Source organism: Perna viridis, chromosome 1 (assembly GCF_037379345.1).
Source record: "Perna viridis isolate PV_CMFRI_1.1 ecotype Kerala chromosome 1, ASM3737934v1, whole genome shotgun sequence".
NCBI classification, from domain to species: domain Eukaryota; kingdom Metazoa; phylum Mollusca; class Bivalvia; order Mytilida; family Mytilidae; genus Perna; species Perna viridis.
Genome location: NC_142445.1, coordinates 23,883,492 through 23,899,920, shown reverse-complemented (window position 1 = coordinate 23,899,920; position 16,429 = coordinate 23,883,492). Strand labels below are relative to the sequence as shown.

The following is a 16,429-nucleotide window of genomic DNA, read 5'->3' as shown; positions in this document are numbered from 1 at the left end:
TCGTCTGCTTGATTAACTTCTCGGTATTGTACGTTGTTCGTGTAAAATAAATCCGAGATATCCAAAATAACGCCGAAATGCATTCTGGGTTCTTCGGTTTTTGGACAAACCATTTAAACGTAAACAACATCTCCTAGCAACCCGATCACTGTAAACATGGCCGACTTTTTACAATGTAAATATTGGCACCTAGAATTAAAATCTGACCGGAATTTAACGATTCAATGTTCAGGGAGAAGCCGTTTGGCTAAACGAATGAGCAAGTCATTTAAGACAATTTAAACGACGGTAGGTCTCAATAAAGTCGTAGAAAATATTTTTATTCAAATTTTAACAGTATGTTATTTATGTGACGCCGAGTATAGTTGATGTACATGTAGAGGTTGCAGTCTTGCATTGATATTCCCATAAACTTCTATAGTGAAGTGCATATTTTCAGGATCTTTAAAAAAAAAATATGTAAATTGATTCAATATAACTTTCATTTATGTAGCATTTTTAAGGACATGCAGAAAATTATTTTCCTGCAAAAAATGTAGGGTGAGACCACTAAGATCAGCCAGAAAAGTAGTTGTATAACATAAAACCACGCATTTTATGTTTATCTTTCATGTTTTCATTGGACATTTTCATTTTTTGTTTATAGTCAAAATGCGAGGTTTTATCATTGGATGCTGTTTTGTGGGAGTAACGTTCTGGCGAATTAACCTGCGTGATGTTTTTGTTTAGATATAAAGTAATATCAGATAAAAATATTTTAGAATGATTGAAGTACAAAGTTAAAAGACTTGGCTGTAAAATAAATTTCTTACCAGATGCAAAAATTCCATTAAAAACATCCAAATTTGCTTTTAAGTCAGCACATGTAAACACCAGAATCGATAAATCCTGAGAAGCATATTTCCGAATAGTGATCAGCAAATATTTAGGATTTTTAATGGCGCAACGAAATTTATTCACACATCATTTTGTCAAAAATAAAATATATTTGTAAATCATGTGGTGAGTATGAAAGTAGTGTAATAAAATTAAAAAAATGAAGGTTTTCATAATTTTTTGTGATCATTGCTTTTGGAATGAAAAGAAAACTTTTAACCTGTGAATGATAAAATTTGTTCCACCATATGAATCCGAAAATGCAGCCAACCGTAACATAACAAGATGTCAGCTTTGAGGCCGTATCACTTTGTGTTTTAATTATAATATAATGAATATTATCTTCCAAACAAGATTTGTTGGGCTAAATTTGACTTCTTTTTCTTGTAATTATATAGTTTTGTTGAAGAAATACTCTTAAAATGCCTGAATTTAAAGTTGATTTTACACCTTGAAAGTAAGGTCCAATGATAAAACCTCGCATTTTTACTATAAACAAAAAATGAAAATATCCGATGAAAACATGAAAGATAAACATAAAATGCGTGGTTTTATGTTATAGAACTACCAGAAAAGTAGTCTTGAACTATAAATAGTCATTTTCTCTACTTTCACTTTCCTTTTGCACTCATCAAACCAACCTTTACAGAGGAACATATTTATGGTAAAATGTTAAATTTTCTTTAACAAAAAGTTTGTCATCTTATAGTGTGATATTTGCTCTATTTTATAAGTCAGTGTTCATATCTTTTGACAAAACATTATTCTATAAAGAGGCAAAAAGAAAAGCATTATATTTTTATACCCTCCATGTTTTGATGTACACTCACTCAGGGATATGCAATGCAACATCATTTTTTATTTAGATATTGACTTGTTGGGTTATGGTCAGAATGATATGCGATACAAAAAGTTTGCCAGTGGTGTAGATAGGAAGCCTCTTCAGGCTAATTGGCCACACTTCGGGTATGCATCAATAACATTTGGAATCATTTTCTAATTAAATAAATTTTGTACATCCCCCTCCCCTAACATTTGTTTTGTGCTTACTTGAAAGTGGACAGATTTTATGTTTTACAAATCTATGTCAGCCATTTGATACTTATGAAATTTTGAAAAGCTTTGTCAAAAACTGTGAAGAAATACCTGGTATATAAAACTATACATCAGAAACTCTCAAACTATTGAAAGTGCTATCAAATGTACAAATGTACAATAGAGAGAAAAATTAAAATGTGTAAGACATATTCACAATTTGAAGTTTCAAATTTGATGAATAGCATAAACAATTGGATGGAATCAATTAATCGGAAACATAAAAGTGTTGTTTCAAAGTTTTCCAGCATTTTGCCATGCAAACAAAGTCTGTTAGATCTACACAGAAGTCTTAGTTAAAACTTTAACAGTGACATACATAAATATACATTATATTTTTACTTGTTTTATTTCACATTTATCAATTTTTATGAATACTACTTTTGTTTTTATCATGAATGATTTTTAATCGATATTTGTTTCATCAGAAACAATTTTATATTTTTATTATATTTGCATCATTGTGTATATATTTGTATGTTTTCACACATGAATGTGTGGATGAGCAGCCACTGCCAAATAGTTTAAACCTCATGTAAAATGTCTTGCAGGTTAAATTCTTGCATGCCAGGCCTATGTGGTACAAATCTGGGTTAATTTTTCTGTATCTTGATACACAAAATGCTATTTTCAATTGAAACACTCCTGAAGAAAGAGAAGTTGATACCCCAATTAGCTTTGGAACTGTTTTTTCTGAAGACATTTTGTCTGATTTTCTCATGTTTCACTGTCACAAGAAATTCCAGGAGTTGGAATAAAATCATGTGCCTGAAACCTCTTTTTTCCACTGTCTTGTAGAAATTTATTTTTTACCCAATGTGTGTATATTTCTTCCATTTACATGTAGTGTAGCTCACTTAGGGAGCATATCATAAGATGCAAGAGGCTCCCTGTCCATGAATGTGTGGATGAGCAGCCACTGCCAAATAGTTTAAACCTCATGTCAAATGTCTTGCAGGTTAAATTCTTGTATGCCAGGCCTATGTGGTACAAATCTGGGTTAATTTTTCTGTATTTTGATACACAAAATGCCATTTTCAATTGAAACACTCCTGAAGAAAGAGAAGTTGATACCCCCAATTAGCTTCGGAACTGTTTCTTCTGAAGACATTTTTGTCTGATATTCTCATGTTTCACTGTCACAAGAAATTCCAGGAGTTGGAATAAAATCATGTGCCTGAAACCTCTATTTTCCACTGTCTTGTAGAAATTTATTTTTGACCCATCGTGTGTATATTTCTTCCATTTACATGTAGTGTAGCTCACATAGGGAGCATATTATAAGATACAAGGTATCTGTGGATATCAATGAATAGTTGTTGATCTGCATGTACAACTGTGTGTATGACCTTATATCATGGAAAGTATTTTACATACATGTATCTTATGGGTAACTGGATTTAATAATTTTACCATAAGCCTTTTACCATTTTGTATGGCAAACCAGTTCACCATGAAATGTGGTGATGCAAACAACTGTGCCACTACAGTAAAGTGCCTGACAGTATAATTTTAACCACAATTAATTTACAATATATGGTAACTGTAATGGTCTTTTACACAAAAGGTGTTCACATACATGTAATCTCCGGCATATCTTTTTGATGCTTCATTAACAGGGATGTTATTTTTTCTTCAGATTCACAAATTAATATATATTTCATGTATACAAATGTACCATTACAATTTTTAATTTTATTTTAGATTTGCTTCCGGTTTTTGCCAATTTCTGCTTCTCTGTTGTTCCTTTTATCTTATCCTTGTTCATATGTAACAGACCACAGAATAAATTTGCTATTTGATGTAACTAAGGGTATTTTTAATGTTGTAGACTAAACTTCTTGGTCTCACATAGACAACCTCGATAATTAAATCATCTGTTAATTGAGGAAGTAGACCTAGGGTAAGGGACACAACTCTCACAAATCGTTGGAACATTTGTATTTAGCATTTTACATCAATCTCATGTAAGCATCAAAGTAACTTGGACTGATTTCATTCTGTTTCAAATGAAAGCTTGATAGGCTTTGGTGAAATTGAATATAATACAAACATGTCTCCTGATTTCAAGAGTTATTTCCGTTACCCTTGAGGTCTACCTCCTTTAGTCAGTAAAGCCTTGTTGGCAAAAATCTGGATTTTAATAGTATTTCTCAGCCCAGTGGGCAATACTGGGAAAGCCCAGGGCTTTATTAACTTTTCGATTATTTCTTTGTTTGATCACAGTAATGTTGTTATTCTTTGTTTTGTTTCTGGTTCTATTTTTTGTATTGAAAGAAGACAAATATATATTTTAATTACTTTATAAAAAAAATATCGCAGTTATTGCATACACATGTAACATATGATAAAAACAATGCAGAATTAACAAAATACTTTCAGACATGCATCGTAAGCATAGCACAAAGTCAATTTGGATCTGTAGAATGACATAGGGGATTCGTAGAATGAATGCAGTTCAGCTAGTATTATGTCTTTGTGGTCTGGGTTGATGTCAATGTACTCTACTGAACGTAGTTTGGCCTTCTACTTATATAGTTGGTATTGGTGTGATTTCCTTGGAACATCTCTGTTTTATGGAATTGATTACTGCCTCGCCTTTACTTTTGCTGTGCTCGGTGCATGTGAGTGATCACGAAAACTGAAACAAGTGAATTAATAAAAATCAGGCATTTATACTTGAGTTGATGACCATTGTAAATGATTTTAATAAAATTATATTGCCTAAACAAATTTTAAATTATTTCATTTTAAAGATAAATTCAAATTATTTCCTTAAAAAGATAGAAATATATTTTTTAAGATATTCATTGCTGTAATATGCTACTTTTTTTGCAAAAACAGAAAAAAATGAAATTAAATGAAAAAATATTACATTGTTGTTATATTATTGTTTCTCATATCAATGACATCATTTAAAAATATCATCCAACATTTTTTATTGGAAAAGGTAAAATACAGATAATTTTTAATAATCAAACCCTTTTGAGGACCCCATAATCCCTTACCTTAATTGATGTTGTTGGAGAAACGTGACCACACCAGCCCAGGTTTTAATGGGTAGTTCTCGGCAATACATGAACTTGACAATAAGAACTTGTTTTGTAAGGTTTAACATCAATTAATTAAGTGTTATTAGCTTTTGTCTAATGCTCTTATCAAGTACTGTGGTATTAAGTATCTTCACACATTTCGTACTTTTTTTTGTATGTGAATACACGTGAACTAAAGCATGCAGATTCTCTTTGCTTGATTTTGTTGAACAGTGAACATCATGAAACCATTTCAGATTTTTTCACCCAACTGAGAATATTTTTAAGCCTAATATATATGTAGATGTACAGGATATGACATTAAAGGCTACTCTAATACCCAGGACAATTAAAATTGACATTTAGACAAGTCAACTTAATTTCTCTGAATTTTTAACATGGATTATAAGTAGGGGGCAAACTTTTACTTTTGGCAAGTTAAATTTTCTTTATGACAAGGCTCTCAAAAAGTTAAATATTATAATTAAATGTTCAATAGATGTCATAACTAAATTTTGTTTAGTAGTTAAAGAAGTATTTTCACAACATAGATACTTACATGTATAATTGTATAATTATGCAGGTTAGAAAAGGTCATACAAAATGTGTTTATTGAATAACAAATTTAGCCCCGTTCATCTATACAATTATGTCTGGCATTTTCCTTTGGGTGTTTTTAGCTTGATAAGTAATTGAATTTTACCAATTTTGAATTTAATGTACATGTAATAAATGAATATACAAACTAGGCACACAGAATGTCTGAATAGGTTTTCACTTGCCAGTAGGAAAGTGACACAAAGTTAACTAGTCTTCCAGACAAAAAAAATACACTATCCACAGATGATGTGGAATGTGAGCCCAGACCCATGCTGTTTAATCAAGCACATGTATGACTGTATGTTGTACATATTCGTTGCATTCCTTTAAAAAAATTAAAAACCTACCATGGTAGTTCAAATACTAATATATACTTTTTTGTATATGTATCGGTACATTATACATGTATGTATGTTCTGACATGAACTGTGTATGTGCAATAATCTTATATCTTCCTTGAAAAAATACCATTTGATACTATTGCAATTAGCTTTCAAAATGTAATTTTGCTACGTTTGTAATATTAATATGTAATAGTATACATGCACCAATCATTTACATGTAGTGTGTAGTTCCAATTTACATGTACATGTAGCACTTATACAGTTTCATTCATTTCAGTTACATCAACATACTAAGAATGATATACAAATGTAGTTAAATACATGTCTGGTTATCTGGTTAGTAGTTGTACTTGAGGGAGCAATTATCCTTGAAAAGCTGAATGTGTGTCAGGGTTGTCTAGTAAAAATACTTAGCTTAGTGTTTTTTTTTTTTGTAATACAGGGATTCCGTACTTTTGTTTTAAAAAAAGTAAATAGTACATTTAAGTAGAGACTATGTTCAAAGTTCTAACATACGTAGTCAATCAGCTGTTTGAAGTTTACTTACTGGCATGTAGCCACTTTCAATCTTAGTATACATGAACATGTAGGTACTAACTAAGTACACCTGCTTGCATTGATCTAACAAACAATATTTACAATGTACCTTTAATCTTAACTCAAAAATGCCTATTTGTGAATTAATTACCAGAACACAAATTATAGGACACTTACATTTTGTACCAATCAAGTGATTTTTTTACAGAGCAGTGCCAATACATGTGAGCACATGATTAATCAATGACCTTTTCATTTGAGGTCTTATAAGGTCACCAATATTTGTAGAAAAGAGAGCTAAAAGTTAAGTTGGAGAATCAGAAAAATTAAGGTCATTTTTAAGTTCAGACACTCCATGGACTTAAGGAGGTAGATCTGGGGTAAGGGACATAACTCTTGAAATCAGTGATATGCTTGTTTCATATTCAATTTCACCAAAGCTCATCAAGCTTTCATATGAAATAGAATGAAATCAGTCCAAGTTACTTTGATGCTTAAATGAGATTGTTATAAAATGCTGAATACAAATGTTCCAGTGAGTTGTGTCCCTTACCCTAGGTCTACCTCTTTAAATAAACACAGGTGTCATACCTCATGAGTACAAAATCAACATTTGAGAAGTAATTCTAAATTACAAATCGAAATATTGTGTCTTATACCACCTGCTTCAGTGTCTAGACAGTATTTAGTGATTAGCATAACATTTTCATATAAACAAACGTGGAAGATATCATTAAACTTGTCGATGAAACCAAGAGAAAGTGTTTCAGAGTCAAATTAAACAGGTGTAATTTTCTGTTGTCGTGTTAACAGTAATGAAAACATCATTACAAACTATTTATTTGTCAGACAAATGATTTGTCAATGAAAGTAACTTAGGTGTCAGAAAAAGGTGTTTGTAGCAGCATTAAAAATAACATGTTGCATAAGATGCCCTGCAGTGAAGGTTAAAACTTTATACCCCAAGCAAACAAAGTTGGTATTTAGTAATATAGAAATCTGGCTGTCTGTCAATCCATCTGTCTGTCTGATGTGTCTGTCCACATAGCTTGTAAATGGAACTTCAAAATTTGTTTGACAGACTTTGATAAAAATGTTTATAGAAAAAATTGGCAGAAGATATAGTTGTCTGATGCCTATAAATATAGGTAATTGAACTTAAGATTTTTTCGTATTAACCACAATTTCTAATAAGCGCAATGGGTTTTGAGGAAGTTCTATAGGAAGTCCATTATATGTACAATGTACATTGTAGATGTGCAGTAAAGGAGATAATTATTGTCTGGTGCCTATAAAGTGAGTTACATTGTAATTTATCCTTTAAGGATTCACAAGGTTAAAATTTCTAGAACAATTCTGCCTGCCCTGCTCAATGAATTTAAATGAAATTTTATAAAAAGATTACTTGGGTATACATGTAGATGTGTTTGAAGGAATAGACATCTTTTTGTGAGGACATTATAGATACATTATGTACAATTTGAGATTGTCCAACTTGTGAGCAGAGATATTTTCTTAATGATAAAACCTGACCAACATAAACATTATAGAATCTTAATATTTAAACCTGGGCTTGTCGACAGGGCAACTACATGTAGTTACCAAAGTAATTTTTAACTGGATTAGGCAAGGGGACTTACTGGGCTAGTATTTATGTCTTCAACTGCATTTGTATATTGATTGTTGGGGTTTAATGTCTGAGCAGCAATATTTCAGCTATAACCAACAGTGTTACATGTTAATATAAAGTTACTTAAATATTTAAAGTAGTTTCAGCCTGTTGTTAGTATAATATACATGATGGAATGTACTTGCTTTGATTAGACTGCGTTTAGAATGGAGTCTGGAATTTCCAGTTTTGCAGTATGACAGCTTGATTAATTACATTTCTACATGTGCATGTTATGCTATGTGGTAAGTGGTTGTGAAATCCACATCATCTTGAGTTGACTTTTGTGTAATGTATTTAATATTTTCATTCCAGACAAGTAAAGAAGCATATATGCACAGATTTATGTTTTTAAGTTTGTATAAAGAAATGATTTCTCTAGTTAGTTTAACCAAGATATAAGATCTAATTGTTGTTAATCCCGATCTCAGTTATGTCATTAGCCATATCTCAGTGGTACCATTAGCAGTTCTAACTTTGTCAAGACTTATTTATGATGCAAGTCTGCTGTACCTATTTTGCATTAGAAGACAGTTCCTACTGGGATTAAAATGTTAAGGCATTTTCTTTGTTTCAAATAATGAATCCTGTTTCAATAGAATATTGCATTTTAATCTAAAATAAATACTATTTTGCTAGACTTTCATTATGGACATATACATTTTATATTTTACCCCCACTCAGCGAGTGGATGTATATATTGGAATCACTTTTATCTGTCTGTCTGCCAGAATTTTATCACAATTAACTCAAATCTGATTAGTTGAATTATTTTCAAATTTGGCATGTGTTTTCATATAAATAGGGTATTTTGGTTGTTTGCCAATATCAACTTCTGTTGTGGGACTTTACCATTTTTCACCACAATGGATGGTAAAGATAATTTGGTAACAAAAATCTCGGCTGCCATTGGATGGATTAATATTTCAGAAGTGGTATGTGGCTCTTTATATATAGGGCATTCATTTGAAGGCATTTGGTGACAGTGTGATATCAACTTCCTGATTTTTAGAACTTTCCTATTATTTAATACATTGTATATAGAATGAGTAGAGTTACATGTATGAACCTAGCATGACATTACAAGCAACTTTGTTTTTAGCTCACCTGGCCTTGAACATGTGAGCATTTGTCATCACTTACAATGTTGGGTCTATCATCGCCTTTCGTTAATTTTTCTTTAAAAATCTACTCCTCTGAAACCATTCAGTAGATTGCTACCAAACTTGGTCATCAGCATCATTAGGGTATCTGCTTTAAATAGGTCAATTTTGTCCATTGCTATTTTTAGACCACAGGGGTCAAGTCACCAATTTCTGCACACACGTATATTTCAGAAACTAAATGAGATATTTGAAAATAAATGTGACTGTCCTTCTTCATCTTAAAGAGCTCTACAAAAGTCTCCATTTGGTCAAAGTTGTTAGATAAACATCTTGTTAGAGTTATTGTCCTTGAAAGGGTGAAAAGTTTTTGCAGTTTTCTGCCATTATCTTGAAAACTATAATAGATAGAAAAGAAACTTTCAATTGATAAAAAGATCTTTCTGATAAGGCCTACAAATAAGGCTCAATGAGTCAAAATTGTCTAATAACTTCTTTTTAGAGTTATTGCCCCTGAAATGTTAAATATCGTGTCCTTTGTAATATTCAGACATTATCTTGAAAACTGTAATAGATGTCTTATTGATGAAATGATCTTTATAATGTAAAAGTCTCCATCAAGTCAAATTGTATGATGGCTCTTTTTTGCAGTTGTCAGCAATATATCTAGAAAAGTATGATAGATAGAAAAAAAAAACTTTCATTAATGAAACGACCCTTATGATGTGGCTGACTAAAGTCTTGGGTTGAAGTTGTCGGTCAACTTATTGAAAGGCGAAAACTGACTTTTTTGCAATTTTTGGGCAACAACTTGAAAACTCTGATAGATAAGAAAATTACTTTTAATTGATAAAATGATTCTTACAATAAGGTCATCAAAAGTGTAGGACGACTCCTTGTTAGAGTTATTCCTATTGAATGGCAAAAATTGAATAAGGTGAGCGAATCAGGCTCCTAGGAGCCTCTTGTTATACACTCGCTAGGAACAGAACAACACAACAAACGAGGAACTGTTTTGGAAGACACAATGGACATGGCCACATAGAGTCAATTTTTGACACAATGGACTGCAGGGAAATAAAACTATGCGGTCTGTTGTGTCCAGATAAACATAATCTCTATAGTGCATGTTCACTGTGTCTTCCCACACAGCTCTGCATACCTAGTATTGCTCCACTTCATTGTGTTAGGATACCATATTTAATAGAGGTATAGCCTACATTTATTGAATGCATTTTTGCGAAATAAATAAAAAATATCTGATTCATCAACATGTGACAAGGTACTGGTACATGTTCCAACATGTACATTTATGATGTTAGTACATTATACATGTACAATGTAGATTATTATATTGATTTGCATGATGTAGATGTAATTATATGATTTTACAAAAGTGTAAAGCAAGGCATTTGTGTAATTTGCAAGAAATAGAAAATATCATAAATTGCATGTATTTAATTTACTAAATTATTACTCTCTTGGTGTGTGTTTTTTTTTTATGCCTGTCTCTTCTTGTGATCAGCTCAAGAAAAGAGACGGTCTTGTTCTAAACAAAACTCTTGCAGAATTCATATCAGTCTTTGTAACTATTGATCAAGTCTACAATTCTAGATAAATATAAACATGTAAATTTGCAACACTTTTTATGCAAATCAATGGAATTTTCTAAATCTTTAACATTTTGTTATAAATTTTTTTTTTTCAATCTTTTTTTTTAGGCCACATGTAAAAGTTAATTAATCTGAATTTTCCATATAATGATTAATTCAGAGTTAAATTTGTAAATATTACTAAAGTGAAATAATTAATGTGTGTTTTGCAGAAGCCGACACTGGCAGTATGATATATGTGACAAATATTGTTAACATGTTTTTAGTGGCAATATCATTATCCAATATGATATAAGAAATTCTATGCAAAAACAAGTGAATGTGCTGTTGTGCTATTATCAGAAAACCTTCTTTTACTATCATGAGCATCATAGGTAGCTGATGAATCAATATAATAAGGTGTTATTATTATTTTTTAAGTGTAAATGTATTTTGTTATTATTACAGCGCATACAATGATGATGTTCAGGGGATAGAATGGTGTTCCCCTGATTAATTGACAATTACCTATTACTTGCCTCAGGTAGTTAACAGGACAATTGACAAGGAGACTAAGAAATAACTACCTAAGAAAGTTCATCAGGTGATAGTCATATTATAAAGAGAAAACTACTTTATTAGTCATATTATAAAGAGAAAACTACTTTATTAGTCATATAATAAAGAGAAAACTCCTTTATATGCTGAATATCTTCAGTGTATGCTGTAAATTATCATTGGTTATGCTCCTAAAGGCATATCTTTTTTTTACCTTTTTGAGAGTTTATGTCTGTCAAAGTGGAATTGGAAAAAATATTTGAAATCCATTGAAATTTTCGTATAATTACTCATTGGAATTTTTTAACCAAATTTCACAATTTCATTCTCAATTAATTCACATGGTTTAGAGGCCATGGTTCATTTCTAGAATAAGTTGGAAAATTAAGTGCACATACAGAAATAGAGGGTGCATTACCTTTTCAAACTAAAATAAAAAAGGCATAATATTATTGGAACATTATTTTCAGCCCATCTGCCATCATTGAAATTATATATAGTAGTTAATTAGCTGAGATATCAGTATCATGAAATTGAAAACCTGTTGGCATATTATATTCTGGCACGAATGCTAAAACTACCACCTGTGATCTGTAAATACTGCCTTAGTCACATAGGCAATGTATAATAATACTAGTTTGAAGTCCAGTGGTTGAAGCAAGAATGCAACAAGTTGAGATATTTGTAATTACATGTACACCCATGCATTATGAAAGATAAGCTATGTACCAGTATATAATTAGAGCTACAATATATAATAATGAAAGTTGCAGCTAGTATTTGATGTACATTTGTATATAAATAAATTTGAGATAAATACTGTAATCTGATTGGTTGAAATAATTTTGTTATATCTCAATGGATAAAAAAAAATATTGACACATCCCTATTCAGTTAAATTCAGGGCTACTTTTTTCATGTTCAAAGATAAAATTATGTTTTAAAATTAATTTATAAGAATTGGCTATGATAAAAATTTTGTCTGTTGAAAAATAACATAAATTTTCCATGTGCATATTTTGTTTATTGCACTTTGCACAATGAACAATATGCACATTTTTGTGAGAAGGTCAAACCAGATTAGTTGTTATAAGTTGTTATAAATGACATATGTTACTCATAATCAAATTTAAATTCATTAACTTAAGAAAATTAAAAATACTTTAAGTACACATAAATATTGCTTGGAATGCCAATTTAGCAAAATTATTTTGATGTTTTTTTTAACTACAGGTACATGAGTGACAAGTTTGTGCTCTGAGTTTTTTTATGGAATCTTACAGTTTCTTAACAGTATATTGCTTTATGTTTTTGTCTCCTTTTTTTTTTTTTATTTCATCTTCTTACTTTGATTTTTCAAGTTTTTAATATTACATTATCCACAATTTTCTTGACTTCATAGTCTGATACAATGTACAGATATGAGCTTATTGTCATTGTGTAGTTGACCTTTATCATCTATTTCAACATTATGCTTACTACCTAGAAAAAAAATTGTTTTAAATGCTATACTGGAGGATAGTTTAGAAAATATTTATGAATGATCATACACTTTTGATTAGCTTCTGCTTGTCAATGAATGATACACTTTGGTACTGTTTGTTAATGATAAACTTTGGTTCTGCTTGTTAATGATACATTTTTGGTTCTGTTTGTTAATGAATGATACACTTTGGTTCTGTTTGTTAATGAATGGTACACTTTGGTTCTGCTTGTTAATGATACACTTTTGGTTCTGTTTGTTAATGAATGATATACTTTGGTTCTGTTTGTTAATGATACAATTTTGATTCTGTTTATTAATAAATGATACACTTTGGTTCTGCTTGTTAATGATACAATTTTGGTTCTGTTTGTTAATGAATGATACACTTTGGTTCTGCTTGTTAATGATACAATTTTGGTTCTGTTTGTTAATGAATGATACACTTTGGTTTGCTTGTTAATGATACAATTTGGGTTCTGTTTACGGATGATACACTGTTTGAAGGTACAATAGCCGTGCCAAAAGCCATTTTAGCTTGGTTGTCCAATTATCAAGATGTAACTTGTTCTTTACTAGGTGTTAATGCGAATTATATGACAAAACTTGGAAATTTATCAAAAACATTCAAAATTTGAACTGAATTGTTATTTAAACAAGTTTTGGTTGAAATATTTTGGATTTTAGCATGTGATATGATATTCTGAAGCTTTGCTTCAAACTCATTATGTTTGATATAAAAGTCATTGATGGAGAATTTATACGAAAATTTTACTCGACAATTCTACTAAAACGATCAGGTAATCTTCTCCAAAGGTAGTTATATCAGATTCTGTTGACTTTATTGGCTTTTATTCTTTAGTTTGGTCAAGGACAGCAGCATCTTTGAAATATACTCCAGGCCTAGATCAATAGTATAGGCAGGTAACAATCAACTTGACAATTGTATATTGGGATTCAATGTGAACTGTGCTTTCATAATAATGTTTAATTGTATCCATTCTAACTGTTACTAGCAATTAAGAATTTGTTTGGCTAGCTGTTTGGATAGTATGTTTGAGTTCCTCGGGGATATTCTTGGAAACATTCAAGGTATGGTTGATATATGTATTATAATATTGCCTGAATTTTGAAAAAAAAAACAATCTGCTATTTGTTTTTGTCCAGATTTGATTTTTTCCAGACTCTAGTTCATTTTAGGGTTTGTATCTTGTTTTCATCATTTGAGTTTTTCAGAAAAATATTTTCACTGTTGTTTTGTCCAAAGCTACTTTCTCTACATTGATGAATTTTGTTGTTTCAAATCAGAAGTAGTTGCTTTGTGTACAATAAAATTGATTCCAATTTGACTTCAGTAAAGACCATCAGCTAAGTAAGTTTTGAAATGTGCCAACTATTAAAGTAATTAATCCTGTATATAGACAATATTTTATTTGAAAGTGATTGTGAAATAATGTTTTCTTAAAAGTATCAAATGAGGAAATAAAAAAAAATTACCTGTTTCCATTCTCCTGACCATTTTAGAATCTCTTACATTAGCTTACTTTATCTTTTTTTCCTTTAATGGCACATAGAACTCATAGTTATCTACAAAGACCCATTCAATCACTATATATAACTGAAACCATGAAACCCTAAGAAATGCTCATTTTTAGATGTACTTCACAGGGCACATAATTCATGTTTTACATTCAATGTAGATTCTTATTTTTTTTTTTATTTTTGTGAAATTGTCTCCTAATTTTTACTTTGTTCTTGATGTTTCTCCCCCATTTTTCTGTGCTGGAACACCTTGTACATGTAATGGTGTATAGATTTTTATTTTATTGACCCATTGGCATTGTAGTTCCCAGTATTCCTGTGTATGTATTAGTCTTTTATCAGGTGACAAATTTTAAAAAAAAAGAAATCAAAGGTAAAATCAATCACAGAATATTCTGTAAATGTCCACTTGAAATCTAACATTGTAAATCTTTCATATAAGGTATTAAGTAGCACTCCAGCTAAGGATCATGCAAAATGTGATTCATTGGTAAAAAGCCTGCATATTTTCATTTTTTATATTTTGTTTGAAATGTCATAGTAAACAAAAATTAACTTGATTTTTCATATTATCTGCTCTTAGGAGATAAAAATTTTATAGAATGCACTGTAGATTTCAAAATTAAGGGAGGTAACTCTGTAAATGGTGCTCAAATACAATAGATAATTTCAATGAATAATTACACATTTCATAGTATAGACCCATGAAACAACTTAATTACAAAAATAAAAATATGTAGCCTTTTTTGGGATGTATCACATTTTTCAGATTTTGCATGATTCTTACAAAGACAGCTATTTCATTTGGTGTGGCCATAGCATGTGTACCATGTGCAGGATGAGTGAAATTACAAAGTATTTCACTAATGCCTACACTTCTTATTTGTTGACTGAACAAGATCCCAGATTTTATAAATAATATGCCTATTTTTCAGAATTCGTGTCTACTGTAATAAATATTTTAAACTCAAATATGAGATTTTTGTGATTAAATCACCATTGATATGTTGGCAGTAGGGAGGCATTAAAATTTGCCATTGGTAACCTTATGTGGAAACAATTATGGTCAAATTATGCTATGATGATGTTGTTGGTGTTATATATATTCATTTTCACAAAAGCCTATCAAACTTTCTTTGAAACAGAATGAAATCAGTCCAAGTTACTCTGATGCTTACATTAGATTGATGTAAAATGCTGAATACAAACATGCCAATGATTTGTAAGAGTTGTGTCCCTTACCCTAGTTTTACCTCCTTTAATCAGTTGAGTTACTATCTAGATGTGATTAATTAATTGAGACTTTCAGTAACAATTAACTGTCGAAATCATTGGTCACTCTGTTATACTTCTTAAACATCAAAACTCTAGTAATAGAGCATAAAAAAAACCACTTTTCATCATTTCTAATTATTTGATCAACATTTCCACTTCAGGACTTAAAGTTGAAATGTTGATCAAAGTAGAAGTATTAAAAATAATTATTTATTCAAAAGAGTACAAGTAATTAATTTCTGTTGGTGTTCAGAAATTATTTATTTAAAAGAGTACAAGTAATTAATTTTTGTTGGTGTTCAGAAATAGACAAACATTAAAATGAAAATTTAATAGCTATACTAAACTGTAATTAGTTTTAGCATAGGACACACAAATATATAGATCAAATGATTACAAAATATAATCTGTCGGTTACCACTAACCAGTCGTAATAGACAATCAGTTGATAATTTAACCAACAACACTACATGTTAGTCATCTCTGGTGTTTTGTTTGTTTTTGGTGAACTTTCATTCAAAATCATGTTCACTTTATACAGTACAGAAAGAGACATACCATGACTGAACACCAAAATAGTTGAATACCACATTTAGAGTGGTTCTCAATACATGTAAATTGGTTTGTTACCTTTTTTGTATTGTGAGGGTTAAGCTTTGACACTTTAAATGCAGAAAAAAATATAAAAATGTCTTCAAAGACTAAAAAGATATTTACTACCGC

General features: G+C 30.5%; 1 protein-coding gene across 4 annotated transcripts in view; it reads left to right on the top strand.

The window, feature by feature from the left end:
• LOC148627869 (uncharacterized) overlaps nucleotides 1–16,429 on the top strand; it is a 48,552-nt gene that overhangs the window by 653 nt on the left and 31,470 nt on the right. The window contains exon 2 of one of the 4 annotated variants that reach the window (XM_088580754.1): nucleotides 1,743–1,842. The exons of 1 other annotated variant lie outside the window; for it this stretch is intronic. The gene's annotated coding sequence lies outside the window, so the exon portion shown is untranslated. Of the gene's footprint in view, nucleotides 1–1,742; nucleotides 1,843–11,316; nucleotides 11,453–13,837; nucleotides 13,982–16,429 lie in introns of those variants that run through there. 2 more of the 4 variants (XM_088580764.1, XM_088580775.1) reach the window with 2 other exon arrangements.